The 21423-nt window shown below is 41.4% G+C and overlaps 1 long non-coding RNA gene across 1 annotated transcript; it reads left to right on the top strand.

The window, feature by feature from the left end:
• The first annotated feature begins 14159 nt into the window (after window positions 1–14159).
• Window positions 14160–20603, top strand: LOC119087551. The gene is made up of 3 exons (XR_005091016.1): window positions 14160–14293; window positions 20247–20339; window positions 20451–20603. It is a non-coding gene; the product is annotated as an uncharacterized LOC119087551 (long non-coding RNA).
• The last annotated feature ends 820 nt before the right edge of the window (window positions 20604–21423 follow it).

Here is a 21423-nt window from a genome sequence, read left to right as displayed (position 1 = left end):
TTTACTAAATTTACTTTTGAGCTAATACATGTGAATTGTATATATTAATGAGACACCATGCTGTGTTTTCACTCATGTAATAAATTGTGTAATGTTTAAATCACGTTAAACATATCTTTCCTCAAATATTTGTCATTTCTGTGTGGTGATAACCTTCACAATTGTTCTAGTTTGTGTTGCACACATTCGTGTATGTGTGTGTGTGTGTATGATGTATGTGTGCCACATGTGTGTCAGTATGAAAGCCACAGAAAAACTTGAGGTGTCATTTTTCAGATCCCTTCCACCTTGATTTTTGATACAGGATCTCTCATTGGCCTGTAGCTCACCAAGCAGACCAAGCTGGCCTGGGATCTGCCTGTCCCTGCTTCCCCAGCACTGGGATTACAAACACATGCCACTGGGCCCAGCTGTTTTTGGGGGCTCTGAGGATCTAACCCAGGTCCTCACACTTGCCTTGTAAGCACTTTCCCGACTGAGCCATCATTCCAGGCCCCTGTTATTCTACTTTTTAGAAATAGTCAGTCCATTATTTCCTACAATCACCTTTTGTGCTTTGGCACACCAGAACTTCCTGCTACATTCTATTTCGAACACAAGACCCATTGACCCACTTCCCATCCCTCCCTGTACACAACTCTCTCTTAACCTTTGGTCATTGTCATTCTTTCCTCCGCTTCTATGAACTTAGTTCTTTTAGGCCTGACTTTCGAATGAGGCCTCCTGGAATCTGTCATTCCATTCCTGCTGTATTTCTGTTGGTATCATGATCTCCACTATAATCCAGGCTGTCCTCAGTGGCAGTGCATCACTCCTTCCTATGGCCAACTAATATTCTACCATGTAGCTCTAATTGCTAAATACCTCTTCATAGATCTTTCTCAGACCTTCTCCTCATCATGGTCAGGGAGAGGAGCACATTATAAACTCACACTATAAGGAAAAGTGTGAAGTTGAGACCAACATACCTAATAGATGATCTATTACTGTGCCTACCAAGGTCTACTTGGCAAGGGCATTGGGTTGATTTCCTAACATTGCCTGGATGGGTATTTTTTCAGAAACAACAATCCACCTTCTGTTTCAACCATTCAGCTTTTGTTTCTCTGTTGTAATATGGGTATTACATTGGAGATCATAAATAGATGTTTATTTTTAGCTCTCTAAGACTAGAACATTTATTTCACTTAGCCCCAGATTCATTGAACCTGGAGCAAATTATGACAAGTTATTGTGATGAAGATGAGGTAACAGCTTCTGACTTGGAGAAGAAGATTTGTCTAGTGTCTTGAGTTTCCTGTCAGTATGTCAGGACATCTAAAGGAAGAGGAGAGGAGGCGTGCAAAGTTCAGCCAGGACTGCGCCTTCAGTTCCCCTCATCAGACTGCACTCAAAGGCATAAGAGAAAGGAAACAAGCGAAAGCGAAGGAAGCCAAACTTCAGGATTTTGTTCCTTTCCCAGTCAAGATAGAGCTTGCCAACCACCCAAGCACATGACCTTATGAGGTAAATATTCTTGTTCCTGTCTTAAATGCTGTGATAAATGAAAGGGGAAAAAGACTCAAGGGCACAAGATGCCCCAAATTCAGATTAGAACCCACTGAGTATTGATTCCTCTATTTTTTTGAGACAGAGCGAGAGAGCAAGAGCGAGAGAGCGAGAGAGAGAGAGAGAGAGAGAGAGAGAGAGAGAGAGAGAGAGAGAGAGAGCATGTGTGCAGGTTTAAGTGTGTACATTTCTGAGTGTGTGTGTATGTGTGTGTGAGTGTGTGTGTATGTAGGCCAGAGGCCAAAATCAGTGTCATTCCTTTGTCACCTTGTTTATTTGTTTGATACAGAGTCACTTACTTGGATGTTACCAAGGAGGCTGACCTGGCTGACTAGAAAGCCACAGACTTTCTGTCTGCCTCTCTAGTGCTGGATGAGCATATGCCATTACTCCTGACTTTTTAATGTAGGTTCTAAGGCCAAACTTGGCTCTTCATACTTGTGTAAGTACTTTACCAACAGAAGTATCTCCCCAGTCCTGCTCACCTCTTCATAACCATGCTGCATTACTGTCAGGGCCCACACTACCAGACATGACGTGTTGACAATGGTATCTACTTTGTGCCCATTCTGTGTCAGATGTAAGGCTATTTAAATATGGTGATTCTAATTTCCCTTATAAGCACAGAGGTGCTAAATTAGTTAGAAAGTCAATTAAAATGACAAAATGATGGAGAAGGAAATTGTGTTAATGCTCCATCATTTGGAGATTCTAGTCTGTTTCAGACAAGCAGACTAATTTCACATTCAATTTCACCAAGTTAACAGTCTATGCTGGACAGTATATAATGCTCCCGATCCTGATTACTTACACAAGATGATAAAGTTTCCCAGTGTGTATGTGACTTGTCCAAAAATTAGAGACTTTCCTGAAAGATGACATTTGTCTGGCCACCATTGCCACACAGTCTAGGAAAAACTGTGATCCTCATGCCAGAACAATAATTTATTGGTGAAAGTGAAAATATCTCAGTGGAGAGAGGCTGGCTGGGATACAGAAAAACATTCAGTTACAAATGGCGCCCAATGGCTCAAGTTTCCACCTAAGTTCCTGCTTCATGTCTCATGGAGGAGGAGGAGAAGAAGGGGGAGAAGAGGAGGGGGAGGAGAAGAGGAAGAGGAAGAGGAAGAGGAGAAGAAGAGGAGGAAGAAGAGAAGAGGAAGAGAAGTAGGAGAAGGAAGAGGAGAAAGAGGAGAAGAAGAGGAGGAGAAGTAGGAGAAGGAAGAGAAAGAGGAGGAGAAGAGGAGGAGGAGGAGAGTAGGAGAAGAGGAAGAGGAAGAAGAGAAAAGGAGGAGGAAGAGAAGAGGAGGAGAAGAGGAGGAGGAGGAGAAGGAGGAGGAGGAGGAGGAGGAGGAGGAGGAGGAGGAGGAGGCAGCAAACCAACAAACCTCATCCAGATACCCCCTTTCCTTTCTCAGTCAAGATTCCATGCACTGAAAATCAGTTCCATCACTCATTGTCCAACTATCATGTAATGCTAATTATTTTTCTGAACTCCAGTGGTGTATGACAGCTGCTCATTTGTCTTCAGCAGGGCAGTTAACATTTCTTGAACAGCTACACAGTTTAACTGGTAACACTATACATTTATGAGCAAAAGCAAGCCTTGTGCTAGAGACACCCAGTCTACCAAACAATAAATATGAGAGAACCAAACCATCAAGCTTTAAAGTTGAGTATCAGAAATGTCTCATGGTGTTTAAATAAACAGCTGCAAAATACCAATGTTTGAATACTCAAGAGCTAAGTTCCTCAAAGTAAAATGAACATACAAATGACACAAAGTTTATATTTCAGTGGATGGCAAGATAAGATTAAACCAAAGCTCAGAATACATCTGTATAAAAGGAGGTTGATTCCCCAAACAGTGATGAAGTATTTATACCATCTCTAAGGGAAAGGTTGGCATATGAATAAAACACCGTCCTGGAAGGGCTTTGAAGATCATTTCATTGTTGCAGTTATCTCCTCTGGAATGCTGAGGAAATTGAGTAAAGTATAAACACGTATGGTACTTAATAAATTAAAGCCATAGATTAGATCATCATTTATGATCGTTAGTGACTATAAAGCTGTCCAAGATGTTAGCATGGGAGAGCCTCAGGTGTCACCACTGAGCACAGAGGAGCACAAACTTCACTGAGACACACAAGCTCTGAGCTGCATTGGAGCTCTCTGCTTTTACTTGAAATCTTACAAACTTTGGACATTCTGTGAAACTAGCTCAACTAATATCGCCACTGAAAACACACTCATAAATCTGTTTATGCCATAAATGTAAAGACATGAACATTTTAGAACTATTTCGCTTTTTGTCATTTTAATTGACTTTCTAACAAATTTAGCACCTTTGTGCTTACAAGGAAAATTAGAGTTATCACACGCAAATAGCCTCATACCTGACACAGAATGGGCATAAAGCTCAAGGCCTCTGGTTTCTGCTACACTATTGATATTGGATCTTCACTAGGGTTCCTCTTGGATATCCTGTTGTCCTATGTTATGGAGATCCTGGGTCTGTAGACTGACTCCTTCACATGCTTCAGAGATCATAGATGGGGTAGGTATTAGGGAGGGCCAACTCATAGCCCTGGTTCTGGGCCTGGGTGGTTACTAGGTTGGTCAGCCTACCAGCTCTTCCTCATCCTCACCACGAGGGTGGCTAGCTCCACCCTGGCTAGCTCACCCTATGCAGTAAGCAGCAAGGGGTGGGCGGTTCTCCTGCTCCTATGCCCTTGGGCCGGCTCACTGACACCTTCACAACCAGAGCCAGCTCTACTGTGTTGCTCAGGCGAGGTGCAGGGGCCACTCTCCTGAGTTCTGCAGCTGGTGAGAGGCAGGGCCAGCTCTCCTGCTCTTAGGATCTCAGGGCCAGTTATTCCACCTGGTGGCAAGGGGCAGGCCTCTCTCTCTCTCTCTCTCTCTCTCTCTCTCTCTCTCTCTCTCTCCCCCCCCCTTGCCACCACATAGCAGGACCAGTTCTCCCACTCACATGCCCTCAGGGCTGGCACACCCACACCTCTGCCCACAGTCATTTCTGTCTTACAGCCCAGGTGAGGTGCAGGGCCTGCTCTCTCAAGTGTTGTAGACAGTGAGGGGCAGGACCAGTTCTCCAGTTTCCCCTAGTGTTGCATACAGTGAGGGGAGGGGCCAAGTCTATTTAGCCTTATCCTCTCTTTGGTGGTAACAGGAGCTATGGACATCAATACTGACCATGGCTGCAGCAGGCTGACGGGCCCAGACATGGCCCTGGGCAGCAGCCCAGGCCTGGACATCACCATGGCCAGGGATAGCAAGCTGGCCACCCATCTCAGCCTGATCCTCACTGCCTTCACCTCTTCAGATCTGTTTCTCTCCACTGGATATGAACCATTCTATATCTCTCTTCCACACTCCACCATATATTTGCTCACCATAATAGGGCCCAGGTATTCTCCTCCCCACCCAGGGCAAACAGCCCTGATGGGCTGTGTGGGTCTTTTTCTCCTGCTCAGTCTTAATCCCATTTTTCCTTTAGAATGTATTTTATTTTATTTTATTTTATTTTATTTTATTTTATTTTATTTTATTTTATTTTATTTTATTTTATTTTATTTTATTTTAATTTTTTGAGACAGGGTTTCTCTGTGTAGCTTTGCGCCTTTCCTGGAACTCACTTGGTAGCCCAGGCTGGCCTCGAACTCACAGAGATCCGCCTGGCTCTGCCTCCCGAGTGCTGGGATTAAAGGCGTGCGCCACCACTGCCCGGCTAGAATGTATTTTATTTCCAAGTATGTGCACATGTGTGGCTGTGTGGGACTGTGTACAAGTGAGTGTAGGTGTCCATGGAGGCCAGTGAGGGCATTTGGTCTTCTGGAGCTGGAGTTACAGGCAGTTGTAAGTCATGTGATACAGGTACTGGGAGTGGAACATGGGTTGGTCCTCTGCAAAAGCAGTACATACCCTTAACTGCTGAGCCATCTCTCTACCTAACTCAGAGTACCAGTTTTTCAAGGAACAATACTAGGTTCTAAAGATTTTTTATATTTATATTTTCAGGTGTGAAACTGGACAATTCTGTTATTTCCACAAATGTTTTGCCAAACAATTTAGATTAAAGAAGAGATGCACATCTAGGAAGGGCCATAATTTTAAAGGGAATTTTGGAAAGAAAACAGTAATGTCATTATTATCAGGTTTCTGAGATGCCCTTTATTTAGTAAACAGTAATCATCAGTAACTAGGACTTTTACTTTAAAAAGGTTGAAGAGATAGCACTCAACTAAAACTTGTAGTTAGGAAGTTTATTCCTTTAAAAATATTTACTGTCAAGAAGGTCTGATAGGGCTAGCAAGATGGCTCATTGGCCAAAGGCAGCTGCCCTGAAGCTTCGGGCCCGCATTCCATCACCAGGACCCAGTGGTGGGAGGACAGAATGTGTTCCTGGAAGTTGTCTTCTGAGTTCACATGTCCCCACACATATGCACACCTGTACACAAAATTAATAAATAAATATGTAATACTTTTCAAGAACGATGGAATGGTGGCTCTCTGAGTGTGAGGATTCTTCTATTTCTTCTGCTCTTTGCAGTTCTGTAGTTTGAACCCATGACCTCATGCATGCTAGACAAGTGATCTACCGCTAGGCTACAGCTCTAACCATCACCCTTTTCTTCATTGTTATGTTCTTGACACCTGGAATAGTGTCTACGAGTTGGGGTTAATGTTTGTTTAATTAATTGATCAGTAATCCGCTTTTTGATCACATTGACATGAAAGACAAAGAGGAAACATTTGGCCATATGTATCATAAGCAAATGCCAACAAAAGTACAGTCATCCAGTGCTAAATAAAAAAGACCAAGACTCACCACACTAGTGAACAAGCCCCATTTTACTTGAATGTATTTTATAATATGCTAGAGAATAAATGTAAGGAAATATTTTTTTTGGGACAGGGTTTCTCTGTGTAGCACTGGCTGTCCTAGAACTCACTCTGTAGAATGGGCTGGGTTTGAACTCAGAGATCCACCTGCCTCGTTTGGGATTAAAGGTGTGAGTCACCACACCTGGCAGGAAGGACAATATTTACATGGGCATAAAATGTTTTATAAATGCCCAAATGTATCCCAATTTAAAAAGAACTTTCATGGAGATAGGAAAAAAGACTGAAGCCAACTAAACACTTCCTTATAACAAATTACATTAAAACATGAGACTGGGCCTGTGACAGAAACATAAGATCACAGGAATCTTAATGAAGTCCTTTCTGAACTTAAAGAAGAAAACACAGACACTTAGTTACTTGTGGTGATATTTTATTTGTGCATTAATAAATAAAGCTTGCCTGGAGATGGGGGAAAAGGCCAGCCATTTTAAGTAAACAAAGAAGTCAGGTAGCACATGCCCTTAATCCCTTAGCAGGCAGGATCTCTGTGTGTTCAAAGCCACACTAGGGAACAGAGCCAAGTGTGGTGACACATGCCTTTAATCCCAGTACCAACCATAAAGGCCTGGAGGTCTGTACAGACAGACAGAAAGTGACAGAGCTGTGTAGGAAGAGGAAGTGAGGTAGCTGGGCTAAGAGAGCCAATGAGAGGGCAGAAAAGCAAGGTGTATAAGCCTGGGTAGACAGGAAATTGTGCCATTTGGAAGCTGCAGAGTTGGTGAGGTAAGGTTGGCTGGTGGCTTTCTATATTTCCTTGATCTCTCTAAGGCTTTAGCCCAAATTTCTGGCTCTGTGTTTTTTATTTAATAAGACCATTTAGAAATTCATCTACAGTTACTATGTTAAGCAAGTGATAAGGTTTCATAAATGAACAAGAACACAGTGAGAAGCTGTCAGCACTGAACATTTTCATGTACCATCACTCAGGAATATATAAAAAGATAAATACTTACTCAAAATATGGTTGCAGACAAAGGCATTTGAGGTAGGGCTGGTGAGGTGGGTGAAGGAACTTGACAAGCCTAGTGACTTGACTTTGATCTCCAGAATTCCCTTGGTGGATCCAGAGCATCAACTCCTGAAAACTGTCCTCTCACCTTCATGTATGTATTATGATTTACGTTCATGTGTATGTGTGTGCACGTGTACATGTGCACACACACACACACATACACACAAACATGAGTAAATATATAAATCTTTTAAAGGCATGAGAAGTACACTATGTAAGTGCTAAGAATATATGGGTGGTACGTAATATAATAAATACTATATAATATTAAGAAGTTGTAACTATACCCCAAGAGGTCTAAAGAGGTGTTGGAGGGGCTTGCCGGCATTGTTTATAAAATGTCACCCCAAAAATTTCATATGTTGGGGTTTTGACTTTATCTGTTGATACTGTTTTACAGATGGTTGTAAGCTGTCATGTAAGTGCTGGGAACTGAACTCAGGTCCTCTGTAAGACCAAGTGCTCATAACTGCCAAGCCATCTCTCCATTCTCTCTGCCTTTTGAGACAGGGCCTTTCACTGAACCTGTAACCTACAGAGTTGACTTGATTGGCTAGCCAGTGAATTCCAGGGATTTGTCTGCCTCCCAACGCTGGCATTATAGGTGTGTACCAAGACACCCCTGTTTTACTCGGGTGCTGAGGTTCCAAACATACATCCTCGTGTTTGTTCAACAAGAATTTTACTAACAGCGCCATCTTTCTAGCCCTGACAACCACACTTCCATGAGAGAGTCTGTCCTGTCCTGAGAGAAGAAAGTAGAAGATAGCTTCAAGTCCTTAGTGTAAGCATGCCCTCCATCCTACTCTACACACTGGAGCAGTACTCTGGATGTGCAGATATTTCAGGACTTAACTAATGTCTTGAAGCTCCAGCTATCATCAAATCTACTTTCTTGAGGTGTTGTTCTTCAAGGCTCAGGTGATAAATGGGACTCTGGTGGGAAACAACAGACCTTGAACTCATTCCTTCCATTGGTCCCCAAGGTCTTCAGAGAGATGTTGAGGTATGCATTACCCATAACCCACCAAATCTCTGGACCATAATTTCATCTTTACTGTAAAGGTATCAGGTAAGAATACCTGCTAGAAAGTTCCAAAATTACCATTCTGACCAAGATAGCACTATTTTGGTTCCCATTGGCAAAATGAACCCCACCATTTCTTTTCCATTTTTATTTAATCCAAGTTCAGAGTCTCAGATGGAATCATCTATCTGGAAAAGGTCATGTTATCCACCAACATTTTCAGGGCTGGGATGTTGGAGACAGAGGGGATGGGTATTGCTTTTGTGATGTTCTGCCATGGAAAAGTGTTTGGTAAAACAAGAGCGAATTCTAGACATGAACAGGGAGCCAAAGAAACTCAAGTGTCATTTGTTCAAGATGGCTCACTCAGTGAAGGAACTAACGGCCACAATACCTCCAAGTCCTTCAACTCTGCAGCATTATCAGCCTTACTAAGTGATAGTGTCTTGTTTTAGATCCCTTCAGACAAATGATAAATTGTATTAACACTTCTTTGTACTTCAACACTGACCCACTCAAAGCAAGTTTATTATCTTCTCTGGCAGCTAGCCAACCCAGGATAAAGACAAGTTAAATGACTTCCCCATGGTCTGTGAATGTGGTTGGATACATTTATTTAGTTTTATAGGTATTTCCTACCTAGTTCAACTCACCACTACACACTGCTTGCTTTATGAAAAGAAAAAGGTTTTGGCTTACAATGCAAGCAAATTGAAGGTCAATAAACATTTTTTTTTTTTCTTCAAGGAACATTGTAGTGGGTAGCCATTCCAGCTTGGATCTGGAAGTTCCAACCCCCACTGAGACTCTGGCAACTGTCACGCCTACGAGGCGGGGCGAGGGGAGGCGCCTGGAGACCTGAGAGCTGGATGGGCCAGCGCTCTCTCTGTGTGCCCTCTGTGTGCCCTCTCTGTGCCGGGAAGCTGAACGGTGAAGGTGGACTGTGCAGAGCTCCGGAGAACACCGCTGGATTGCAATACACCTTCCCCAGACCCTGCGACCTACCTTTCACTTAATTTGTGAGTTACACCATTAAATAAATATCCTTTTAACTACGTGGAGTGGCCAAAATAATTTCTCCAATATCTGGCGCTCACGTGGGGCAAACTCCAAAGGCCTGGGTGGCTCCCGCCCTCTCCTCCCTAGCTAAGGCGCACAGAGAGAGTGCTGGCGAGCCCAGCCTAGTAGGCGTGACAGTTGCCAGAGTCTCAATGGGGGTTGGAACTTCCAGATCCAAGCTGGAATGGCTACCCACTACAGAACATAGCTAGGGTTACTCTCAGAAAAACTGAAGTTTCAGAGGTAAAGGGATGGTGGATTTGGTCAGAATGGACTATACAAGTCAGAGTTAGTTCAGTTATCATTGGCTGACATAATAAAAGATCGGGCTTCACACAGGTTCCTCTGTTGAGTGGGAAGATACCTAGCAAACTTATTGGCATATTTCCACTCTAATAATCCAGCACCATCTGTGGAAACAAAGCCATTATTACCGGCCTTCACTAGATGGATTGTATGTTTCTTAGCAGACATCTGTTCATAGCATTTAGTGACCCTATAGTTTAAAATGTATCCATACTCAATCTCTGAGCCTAGGTATTGGATTTAAACACCAGGAAACAGTGGTAGTTTTAGAGGGGAAATATAGTAAAAATACTCTAGCTGTATGCTCTTTGACTATGAGATCATAAAAAGCAAATGCATGATTTCTCAGTACAGCTTCTCAGTGAAGCAGTACTGGCTGTTAGGATGATGCTGTTGTTATATCTTATTTTGGGCTAATGAGTTGATTCAGTGACATCCAAAGAGGGCATCAGATCCCCTGGAGCTGGAGCCACAGGCGGTTGTGAACTGCCTGATGTGGGTGCTTCTCCCCAAGCCCCAGTTCTCTGCAGTGCGCAGAACATGGGCAGCATGGGTTGAGTCATCTCTCCAGTCTTCCCTTTACAGATATTCATTTTAACTGTGTGTGTCTGAGTGTGGGTTTGTGCATGTGAGTGCAGTGTTGTAGGTTCTAACAGCTAGTACACCACTGGAATGCATGAACTTGCTTAGTGCAAAGAGACCCAGAGTACAACATTCCTGTATTGTTTAGCAGTGGCTCAGCTCATGGAAAATGTGGATTACACAGGTCAGAGTCTCTTAAGACAGAGGTAAGGAATCTTAGAGAACTGCAAGGGGCTGAGTCTTCCAAAGTGCAGGCTGCGTATGGAGGGCCAGCAGGATCTGTTGTTTCAGTTTTGTTTGATTCTGTATCCCACACTTCAGAAGGACAGTTTGAGTTCAGGATTAGCCACTGACTTCTGAACTGGCACCAACTTGGGAAAAGGCTGAGTCTGTGTGTCCTTTGAGAAACCATGAGAAGCTGGAAAAAGCATGGAGATCTCTGATGCAGGTTTGGCCATGCTAACTTAATACACATCGCAGAAAAGAAATCATACAGGCAGCCTCACTTTGGTCAAGGGAAATCGGGTGTCGGAAATTATACACATGAAATGGGATGGTGTGCACAGGGCATCTTTGATCTGTGCATCCAAGGCTCTGAAACTCTGGGCATACTCTCAAATTGTAATGCTATATATAATCTGAAGAATACATAAACAGAATATTTCCTTTTTATTACCATTTTGACTTACTTTCTCTTAACATATAAATACTAAGAACATTTTCTTGGCCTCAAAGTTTACAACACTAAATGCCCTAGATGTTTCAAGTATAAATTAACATCTAATGAAATCCTAAAAGCCCAATTTAAGTGCACAGAATTCTACCCTGGGCTGTAGTAATAGAAACTATAATGTTTCCAATTACCTTCAAAGGTTGGTATCTTGTACACCAGAGGATTAAAAGCCATTGCCTTTTATGTGCACATTTAGCTTTTGTTAGTTTTAGCCCATCACCAACATTTTGCAGAAAAAAAAAGGCTGGCTTCACAGAAGCGATATGTGACTTCAAAGATTTCATCATTGGAAGGAAGCATTATTAGACAAGACAGATGGAGAAATTAATACCAGGAAGCAAGAGATGAGAACAATTGGGAGCAACACTGCCCTATATGCTATGGTAATTGATACTAAAGCAATTGTTCCATTTTTTATTCATGTCTATATAGACTTCATAAGTTTTTATATGAGAAAGCCATACACACTTAGATCTTTGTTTTGTATGCCCCTCTATTCTTGTGTTTTCTTTTTTATTTTGTTTTAATTATGTGAGACAGGGTATCTCTATGTACCTCTGGATGTCCTGGAACTCAATGTGTAGACCCTGAATTTACAGAAATCTGCCTGCCTTCCAGGTGCTGGGATTAAAGGTTTGTCTACCTTGACTGGCTCCTGTTTTATTTTTAAGATTTATTTTATTTATGTTAAGTGTGTGTGTGTGTGCGCGCGCGCCCATGGAAGCCAGAAGAGAGCATCCCACCCCCTGATGTTGGGTTACATGTTGTTGTTAGCTGGCTAATGTGGCTCCTGGGAACCAAACTCAGGTCCTCTGCGAGAGCAATAAGTACAGTTAACAGCTGATCCATCTTTAGCCCTTGTTCCCATGTTTTGATCAAGATTTAAGGCACAATCAAATCAGCAATTTCCAGAGGCAGGTCTCAAACTTGTGCACACATCAGAATCACCTAGAAAGCTCAGAGCATGTGCATATGGCTGGCTCCATCTCCCCTGGCTTCTAAAGCACTGGGTCCCGTGATTTGAGCTTGTTACCACTTCTCAGGTGCTGCTGCTGGTAGTTTTAAGCATCACCCTGTTTTCCAACTGGGATGTTCCACTACCACAATGATGTTGGAGCTGGCAGTGTCCAAAGGCTTATGCACTTGGAGCTTTGCAAGCCCTGGTGAAGTTGATGAGAGAAGATGATGGTATCATCTTTAGGTTTCTGTTAGCATGGACAATGGGGAAATCACATCTGAGGATGTGTGGATGGAGGTGAGGATAGAGAATGGAGGAACTGCTGCACTTGCAAAATCATCACCATGGAAGAGGACAGTCCCCTGAGGCCAAGGGTGGTGGGTATTCTGGACATTTCTGAAGGTGTATGGTTAGTAACACCTCAAGTGAGATTCATTAGCAAGATAGGTTTTTGGGACGATCCTGGTGTGCAGGAATATCATTAAACCAGAGCTGGGGTTTTATCAGACAATGAAGTGAAGGTAGATATTAGAAAAGTAGGAGTATATACAAGGGAACGGCTGGCTGCATGGCAGACCATGAAGAAGCTGTGAAGTGAGGGGATGACTCCAAACAAGCTTTATTTGTCAGAACTCAAATGAAATATCACACAGCAGTGTTTCTCTCTCTCTCTCTCTCTCTCTCTCTCTCTCTCTCTCTCTCTCTCTCTCTCTCTCTCCCCCTCCCCCCCTCTCTCCTTCACTCATGCTCCCCCTGACCCTCCCTTTTTCTCTCCTCCCCCTCCCCACTCTCTCTCTGCCACTCTCCCTGCAATCCCTATACCTGTCTAAATGATGTTTGCTAACACTTACTTCATTTATGTTAGGAATTGGGGTTTATGTTTCTAAGTGTTTTCATCTGTGACTTTCTTCTGCATGTCCTCTAAGGCATATATTTAATACTGTGCTTCCCTTGTAACAGGAGCTGTGATGGGCATTTGTTTTCATTTATCCTCCGGTGTGTGTGTGGGAGGTAGGAGCAGGTCACATTGGTGGAAAATTTCCCTAAACTGTCTGAAAGAGTTGTCAAATGAAAGCTGTTTGGGTCTGGGATTTTCCTTCAATAAAGTTTCTGAAAGATCTAAGTTTGGAAATAAATATAAAACTATCCCGTATGTTTTTGTGCTGCCTTTAGTAAATCATGTTTTTGTAAAAATAGTGGTTATTTTATTCATTTGCCAAATTCATTGTCATGAAGCTCTTGGTAGGACGCTGAGTTGCAGCTCTTGAGCCTGCTGGATCACTTGGGGCATGTGGAGCCCCAAGTGTACCTGTTCAAGGATAATCTTGGGTGCAGTGAACATGGCCCCTTTGTGTTAAAAATGCCCTCAGGTGGGAATGATGTGTGCTGATGCTTATGACCTGTGGCTGAGAGGTTTTGCACCAGCCTGTGGTTCAGTTAGGAGGTAGAGGCAGAGATCCACAGCTTAGGGTCATCCTCAGCTACACAGCAAGAATGAAGTCAGCCTGAGCCACTTGAGACCTTCACTTAAATCTCCCTCCAAAAGTGTTTTGTTGGCTGTTTTGAGATTGGCACATTCCAGAGGCAGGCCTCAAACTTAAAAACTTTCTTTAAGTCAGTGGTTGTTTTCTTCAGGCAATTGAAAATGAATTGTGATACACATTCACATTTATTTTGTGCCCTTCATTCTTACAGAGATCAGCTTTGGGCCTCACTGTTGGCCCTTTGAAAATAGTTTGTGTTTCATCTGGCCAATTTTACAATTTGATGCTTTGCTTTGGATGTTAAATGATTTCAATAGTATCTAATTCAAGTGTTCTTCTTATTAATCACCCATGAGAACATAGTATTTCTCTGATAATGAAAAAATTCTCTACATTTAATTTATGATATTGAATTCAAGATTGTGAAAAGCAAAAGTCTCAATTTATTTGTACAGAACAGCATGTCTTGTCTTTCATGCCATCCATCACTTCTCTCCCAAAACCCTCTCCTCTTTTTCAGATTGACAATGAGGCAGACACAAGTTAAACAATCCTCAAAAGAGGAAAAACTTGAAATTTCCATGGTTTCCTCTACTTTCTAATGGATTGGCTCCTGCTGGCTCTTTTCCTTGTTCTGAGGAGCTGCTGGATGGTGCAGGTATGTCTATGTGAGAAACAGTCAAAGGAATGTGTAGTCAGAAGTCTCTGTCTGCCAGTTCCCAAATAACTGACACAGAGGATTAATATTACTTATAAATGCTTGGCCAATAGCTCAGGCTTATTAATAGCTAACTCTTAAATTTAAATTAATTCATATTTCTTATCTATGCTTTGCCAGTGGCTCATGGCTTGATACCTCATTTTCTACAAGTACTAATTCCTCTGTGGCTGGCCAGCATCTCCTGACTCTTCCCTTCCTCATCCCATCATTGTCAGTTTGGCTTTTCCCACCTAACTTTATCCTGTACAGCTATTGGCCAGTCAGCTTGTTTATTAAACCAATCATAGTCATATATATTTACACAGTGTACAGAAGAATTATTCCAAAGCATTTCCCCTCTTTTGTCTAATTAAAAAGGAAGGTTTTAACTTTAACATAGTAAAATTATATACAACAAAAACAGTTATCAAATAAGATGTATAGTTACAATATCCAGTCATTTGTATTTGGCAAAATTAGAGAAAGTATTCTATTATCTATCTTATCTTGGTGAGTCTAAAATTTTACAACTAATTTACCTTTTTATCATAACTAAGGAAAATTATAATTATAACCATCTAGTCTTCAACTTCATCAAAGACCCTAGAAGGAAATAATATTACCTGAGTAAGCAGGAAGTGCAAGCAAGTGATTTTCAAAAAATGTGAGAAATGACAGAAACAGCTGTCTGCCTGGACAGTCACACAAGGTTCCTCTGCAATGTTGGGGTATCCAACTCTGGCCTACAGGCCTAGCATATCTGAGAGACTTTCCTATGAAGCAGGGAATTTTGAAGGACTGTCCTACTTTGAATTGGCAAAGTTCAGTAGCTGCCTTTCTTGTGTCCTGATGGTCCAGTTTGGACAACTGTCATCAATTGAGGCAAGGGCAGTTTTTCTGTCCACATGGCTAGCTTTTGTGATAAAAAAAAAAAAAAAACTCCATATGGAGTTTCTTCAATGCCCATTATCTTCTCTGAGGTAGATTGGTGCTGCTCACTGTCATGAAAAGCCTTAGGCTATGAAACATATTGAATGCCATACTCTATAGGTCTTTGAAGTGTTTGAAGACCATCTGTCTATCTAAATACATCTGTGTATGGCCTTGAAAACATATCTAATATGACTATAAGTTTGACTGTTATAGATGACTATTAATCTGTATTTCTTAATCATATATTACATTTTTAAATGAACTGCATAAACACACTATCTTATATAAGAGTAGAAATATACATACAGTATAACAAAATTAACCTTAAATTTGTATCAATAAACCAAAATCCATACTAATGTAAACTATTTAAGGTTAATAGTTGTTTTTTGGATTAAAATAGACTCAGTCATGTACCCTTGTATACTGTCATTTCTATATCCCCCTTTTTTCTTTTCAGAAAGAGATTCTTGAATCTAATCTCCTTTGTTTAGCTTTTTTTTCTGATCATTACCAATAACAACTTGTAACCACCTCCCGCCCCCCTTTAAATGATAATAAATATCCATAGCCCATCTTTTGGGAATGTGGACATGGTTCTCTAGACTACTTCCTGTTGATTGGGGTTACTGGCAATCTTTGGGGGACCCTGAGAAAATTCAGGATTATGGTTAAGTCCTGACTGGAATAGTCTGTGAGACTGGATCATCTCAGCCAGCAGCCTTGAAGCTGTTCTGGATACAGAATTCTAAGGAGATTGTAACAGGCATTTTGAAATGCTGGATCACCTGGGCCACCCATTTTCATTGGTATCTGGTCCCCCTGCTCTGAAAATACACAAACTTTTAAAGGCAACATATATATCTGCATTAATACAAGCATAGACACTGTACACAAGCCAGCCAAAGGTGATTTTTTATTATGTGTTTGAGCAGGTAAAATATACATTACATGTTTTGTTGTTCTTTTTGTTTATTTCTCTATGTTTGTAGCCAGGATTTTCAGAGGGTCTTCTTCAATAAAAGCTGATTTTCTATAATCAAAAATGAATCCAGAGCCTCTTATTTCCTGTGGAAATAAAATCATAACCTCTCCCCCAAAGTAACTTTATCTTTTGATTTAAATTTTGAAGTCAAAATTTTTTAAATATATAGGTTGGTTGAATCTAGCAGTTTTTATAATCTAGTGTCTCTTAGCAGCCAAGGAATTTAAAGATAACACAATAACATACAGGATTCAGACACTCTATGTATTTCCCATGTTTATGTGGCTTATTATATTTTTTATTACTCTATTCCCTTTTTAAGGACTTTTTAAAAACTCTTTTTAAAACTCTTTTGCTTTTCTCTCTCAAGCCTAAATATATTTCTAAACACACTGTAACCTGTTAAGAGGTTTTTTTTTTCTGTCTGAATCTGTAATCTGTCTTTACTGCACATCTGTAACCTTTTCTGTCTGCATGAGCAAAAACCCTAAACCTGTCATGTAACATGCTGGCAGAGCTATCAAGCACACAGGCAGCAGCTGGGAGAAGCCTCTCTGTACTGCAGCCCATTTGAGAGACCACAAAAACCCACCATGCTACTTAGCTCATGGCAGTTGGTGGCCAGCTCCATCTTGCAGGAAGCTGTTGGGTGATGTATCTTTGCATTGCAGCTGGCATGAGACTGTGAGACTAGGAAGCTGCATCTGGCTCTGTTTTTATGTGTTTAGAACCTTTTTAAAAAGATCTTTTTGGTCTTATGTGGATCTAAGCCAGATGGTGTGTGCTATGTGTAGTTGGATGTTTTTGTCCCATCCACTAGTTCCCAAATAACTGACACCGATGCTTAATATTATTTATAAATGTTCAGCCAATAGCTCAGGCTTGTTACTAGCTAACTCTTTCACATAAATTAACCCATATATCTTATCTATATATGTTTGGCCACATGGATCATGACTTATTACCTCATTTTCTATATGTTCTACTCCCTCTGCATCGGACTGTCATCTTCTAACTCCATTCTTCCTCCTCCTATCATTCTTAGTTTGGCTTTCCTGTCTAATTTTATGCTGTTTAGTTATTGGCCAGTTTAAACCAATCATAGTGATATATATTCACATAGTGTACAGAAGGATTATCCCACAGTAGGAATGTATCTTAGCTCGGCTTCTAGAGATGGTTGCTACATTCCATGTGTTTGTTTTAAACTCACTAGAACTACTTTTTTTTTTTTTTTTTTTTTTTTTTTTTTTTTTTTACTAAAAATTACAGACTCAATACAAATATGGTGAGGAAATTTCACAAGAGGACTTGGAGAAGGTATTACATATAGGATTACTCCCATGCTAGGCACACATTCGACCAACTAGCTGTGCTGTGTCTGTAGACCAAGATATAATATTTCCACCTCACATTTTTGTGTGGAGATTTAATCAAATCTGAATTTTCACACTTGTTGTTTCAGGCCTATTAAAGACCACACAAGGTTGAGTTTTGAAATCTGAAATCAGTTAGAATTAAATTCCTTTTACAGCTGAGAATCTGGGCCTAAAGAGAATAATGACTTCTCTAGGTCCACATAGCTGTTTCAAATATTCATCTTTATATTTTGGGTCTCCTTTGTTTTCTGGGAGGCACCACATGTTACAGTACACAGTAGTGAGGTTTGCATTCTCTAGACTGCATTTTCTAAGTTCTAAGACCCAGCAAAACTCATGAAACTTATACATGTGATACAACCTCAGTCAGTATTTCATTTTGCTGCTATATTTTCCTCAAGAAAATCCTGATTATTCCTAGAATCTGCTATGAACCACAAATAAAATGTGCATGGCAGATGGAATTATTATCTTAAATCTCTATCAGCCAAATTGACATTGAATTTTCCTATTCAAAAATTCTGGTGCAGGTTTCATGGAAATTGTGAAGTTGTATTCTGTGTTTACAAACTTCAGCCCAGGACTGAGAAATGAGATTCAACCATCTTCATAGTTAGAGGATGTAGAATTCTGCAAGCTCAGAAGCAAGTTACAGTCTCTGTCCCCATGAGTTCTGCAAAGAAAGATGCTGAAGCAATGAGTGATGAATGGACAACAGTGCTTTGATTGTTTATGCAGGAAAGTTGCTTCCCTACTGAACAAAGGTTAGAAGACAAAAAAAAAATACCTGTCTGTCCTGCACTCGAGTCTGAAGTGAGTATAGGATCCCAGGTCAAACTAGAGTAGGATTTTAAAGAATAAATAAAACTGCAATTCCTGGGAAAGCTGTTGCTATAGGATGGTCATGAGCTCTGATAGAAGTCACTGAAGTGAAATTACCCTGCTATCAACTTGGACAGTAGGATCTGCTGAGCCTCAGTTGGTTCATATGTAGCTGGAGTTCAGATGCCTTCCCTGTAGGTTTATGGTAGAAGTGAACAGAATTTTATGGGTTGGCCAACCTGTAACACACAGTGTCCATTTATGTGTCATTGCTTCTGAAATTACCTTACATTTTGGTTGTTAATTATTTGTATGTCTTCATTACTACATTCACCAGATGCTGACAAGTGGCATTCCCAGGGGCGTTGTAAAAATACCAAGGACATTAAATCTTCTAGATGTTAGAATACAACATCTTTTAGATTGGTTCTACTTACCAGCTGTGGGAATTACTAAAGAAAATGTAATCAGGGAAATAGGTAATAATTAAACCACTTTGAAATGATAAGATAAACAGTAGCTTGAGAAAACCATGCCTTAAAAACAGACCACAGCTTGCTATGTTCTTTGCTGCATAGCATGTGTGCAGAAGGAACCAAGCAGCAGAGGAACTCCATTCAGCAGTCTCTGTGTTTTGTGTCTTCTCTGTGTCCCTGTTATGGTTTGCATGTGAAACAGCTCTGCCTTATTGACTTTTCTGTCACTCTGATAAAACACCAAGACCAAAAGAAACTTCTAGAAGGAGTTTATTTTTGGCTTAGGGTTCCAGAGGGATTAGAGTCCATCATGACCATGTTCCAGTGAATATATGGGCAACACAAATTGGACTTGATAGTTTTCTTTTTCTTTTCTTTGTGGGAGGTCCAAGGGAGGTGGGTGGACCTGGGAAGATGGGGGAAGTGAATGTGATCAGGGTGCATTATGAGAGCTTTAACCACAAGCACAAAGCAGAAAGAGAGAACAGGGAGTAGGATGAGGCTGTATATAATCTCAAAGCCCACCCCAGTGTCTTACTTCCTCCTGCAAGACCACACTTCCAAGCTTCCCCAAACAGGGCCACCAACTTGGAACCAGTTATTCAAATACCCAAGCCTGTGAGGAACATTTCTCATCTGGTGGGCCTCCGGAGGCTTCATTGTGGAAAGAGACTTTTGTGCCTGTTCTGAATAGCTGTTGGCTAAATCAGACAGCTATCACACCTCAAAGAGAGAGTGGAAGGATTAGAGAAGCAAGAGGAAAAGGGGGTGAACAGCTAATGGCAAGGCAGGAGGAAGAATAGGCAGGGTTGGCAGGCAAAGAGAACATACAGAAGGAGAAATCTGGGAGGAGAAGAAGAAGGAGCAAGAACAAGGAAAGGAAGATGCTAGGGGCACGCCACCCAGCCACCCAGCCACCCAGCCACCCAGCCACCCAGCCACCCAGCCACCCAGCCACCCAGCCACCCAGCCAGCCAGTCAGCAGTGGAGTAAGAGTGAAAGTAAGATCACAGAGGTAAGAAAAGGAAAAATCCCAGAAGCAAATGTGGATGGGATAATTTAAAGTTAGGAAAAGCTGGCTAGCAACAAGGCAGAGTATTAATAATTGAGAATAAGCCTCCATGTGTGATTTATTTGGGAACTGGGTGGTGGGACCCCCAAAAGAGCAAAAACAAACAACATCCACCATTTCAGATATTGCTTTGGCTGATGGCTTCCCCTTGAATGTGGAAGCATGGTTTGTTTGTTTATTTTCAAAAAACATGTCTGCTGAATGCTGGATCAGATCAACCACTGACTGACAATTATTCTTTTAGGTAAAGATTGTGTTTCTTGGAGAGAGAGAAGCTGGCTCCTCCCACCAGAGAAATGACTGCCCCAGTGCTGTGCCTTGTGATCACTGACCTTTGGTATGTCTAGAAGTGTTCTGTGTTCCTCCTGTGTAGTTATATAGACCACCAAAAAGACATGTCTTCCAAGGCTGAGGTGTAATAAAATTAAGAATTTTTACATTTTTACAGCTTCACATACTTAAGTGGACCTGGAAAGAAAATGAGCTGGAAGTGCATGGCAGGGACCAGCCCAGTGAGTGGCAAGACAGCAGCGCTGTGGCTTTCATTCTGCTAAAAATGCAAGTGGTTTCATCTTTTGTTAGCAACTGTCTATGCTCTAGAGGGGAAAATAACAGCTTAGAAATGTTACAAAACAGCATAGCACTTCCATGAGCCTCCTTCAACGGTGCTAGGAATTCTGGGCTCTACTGTTGTTTATCGGTTTCTCTTAGTTGGACTCTGAGCAAGGTTAACAGTAACTTGTTTCCACCTCCCTCCCTCTCTTCCTCCAAATCACTTCAGTCAATAGTGCTATCTCTCTTCTTGTTTACCTTTGTATCGTTAAATGTGCTCAAACATCTATCAATTGATCTGCCAGCATTAAAAGATATCCTTTGCCTCCAGGGATTACAGATGATGTCATAGGTCTGACCACACCTCCTCTACCTTTGACCTACCTCTTCCTCCCTCACAAGTTTCCATTCTTTCCTGCTTTTCTTTGTGGTCAGGGGACAAATGTTGTGTTCTGTCACCCCAACCCCTGCCTCTGCTTCAGTCTTAACTGTTAGCTCAGATGCTATGGGCTCTGTCTCATCATTTTTAGCCCATACTAGCTGTGTTGAGAAATCTTCTAAGGAACAATATTTCTTGAGTTTTTATATGTCTTTTAAAAGATAACTTGGCTGAGTATTAAAACTTGTGTTTAAACTTCTTTCAAGTTCTTTTATTAATAGTTCTTGGGATATTTTCATTATGCACCCTTCTGCTGCTGTGAAATACAGTTGTGGGAAAATAAAAGGCCAGGCTATTTATCCCTTTACAACAACACCAACACCAACACCACCACCACCACCACCACCAACACACCACACACACACACACACACACACACACACACACACACACTTCCTAAAGGCTGCTTCCTGTATCCTGTATTCAACTT

Source organism: Peromyscus leucopus, chromosome 3, assembly GCF_004664715.2.
Source record: "Peromyscus leucopus breed LL Stock chromosome 3, UCI_PerLeu_2.1, whole genome shotgun sequence".
In the NCBI taxonomy this organism is placed as follows: domain Eukaryota; kingdom Metazoa; phylum Chordata; class Mammalia; order Rodentia; family Cricetidae; genus Peromyscus; species Peromyscus leucopus.
This window is presented reverse-complemented; position numbering and strand designations above follow the sequence as displayed.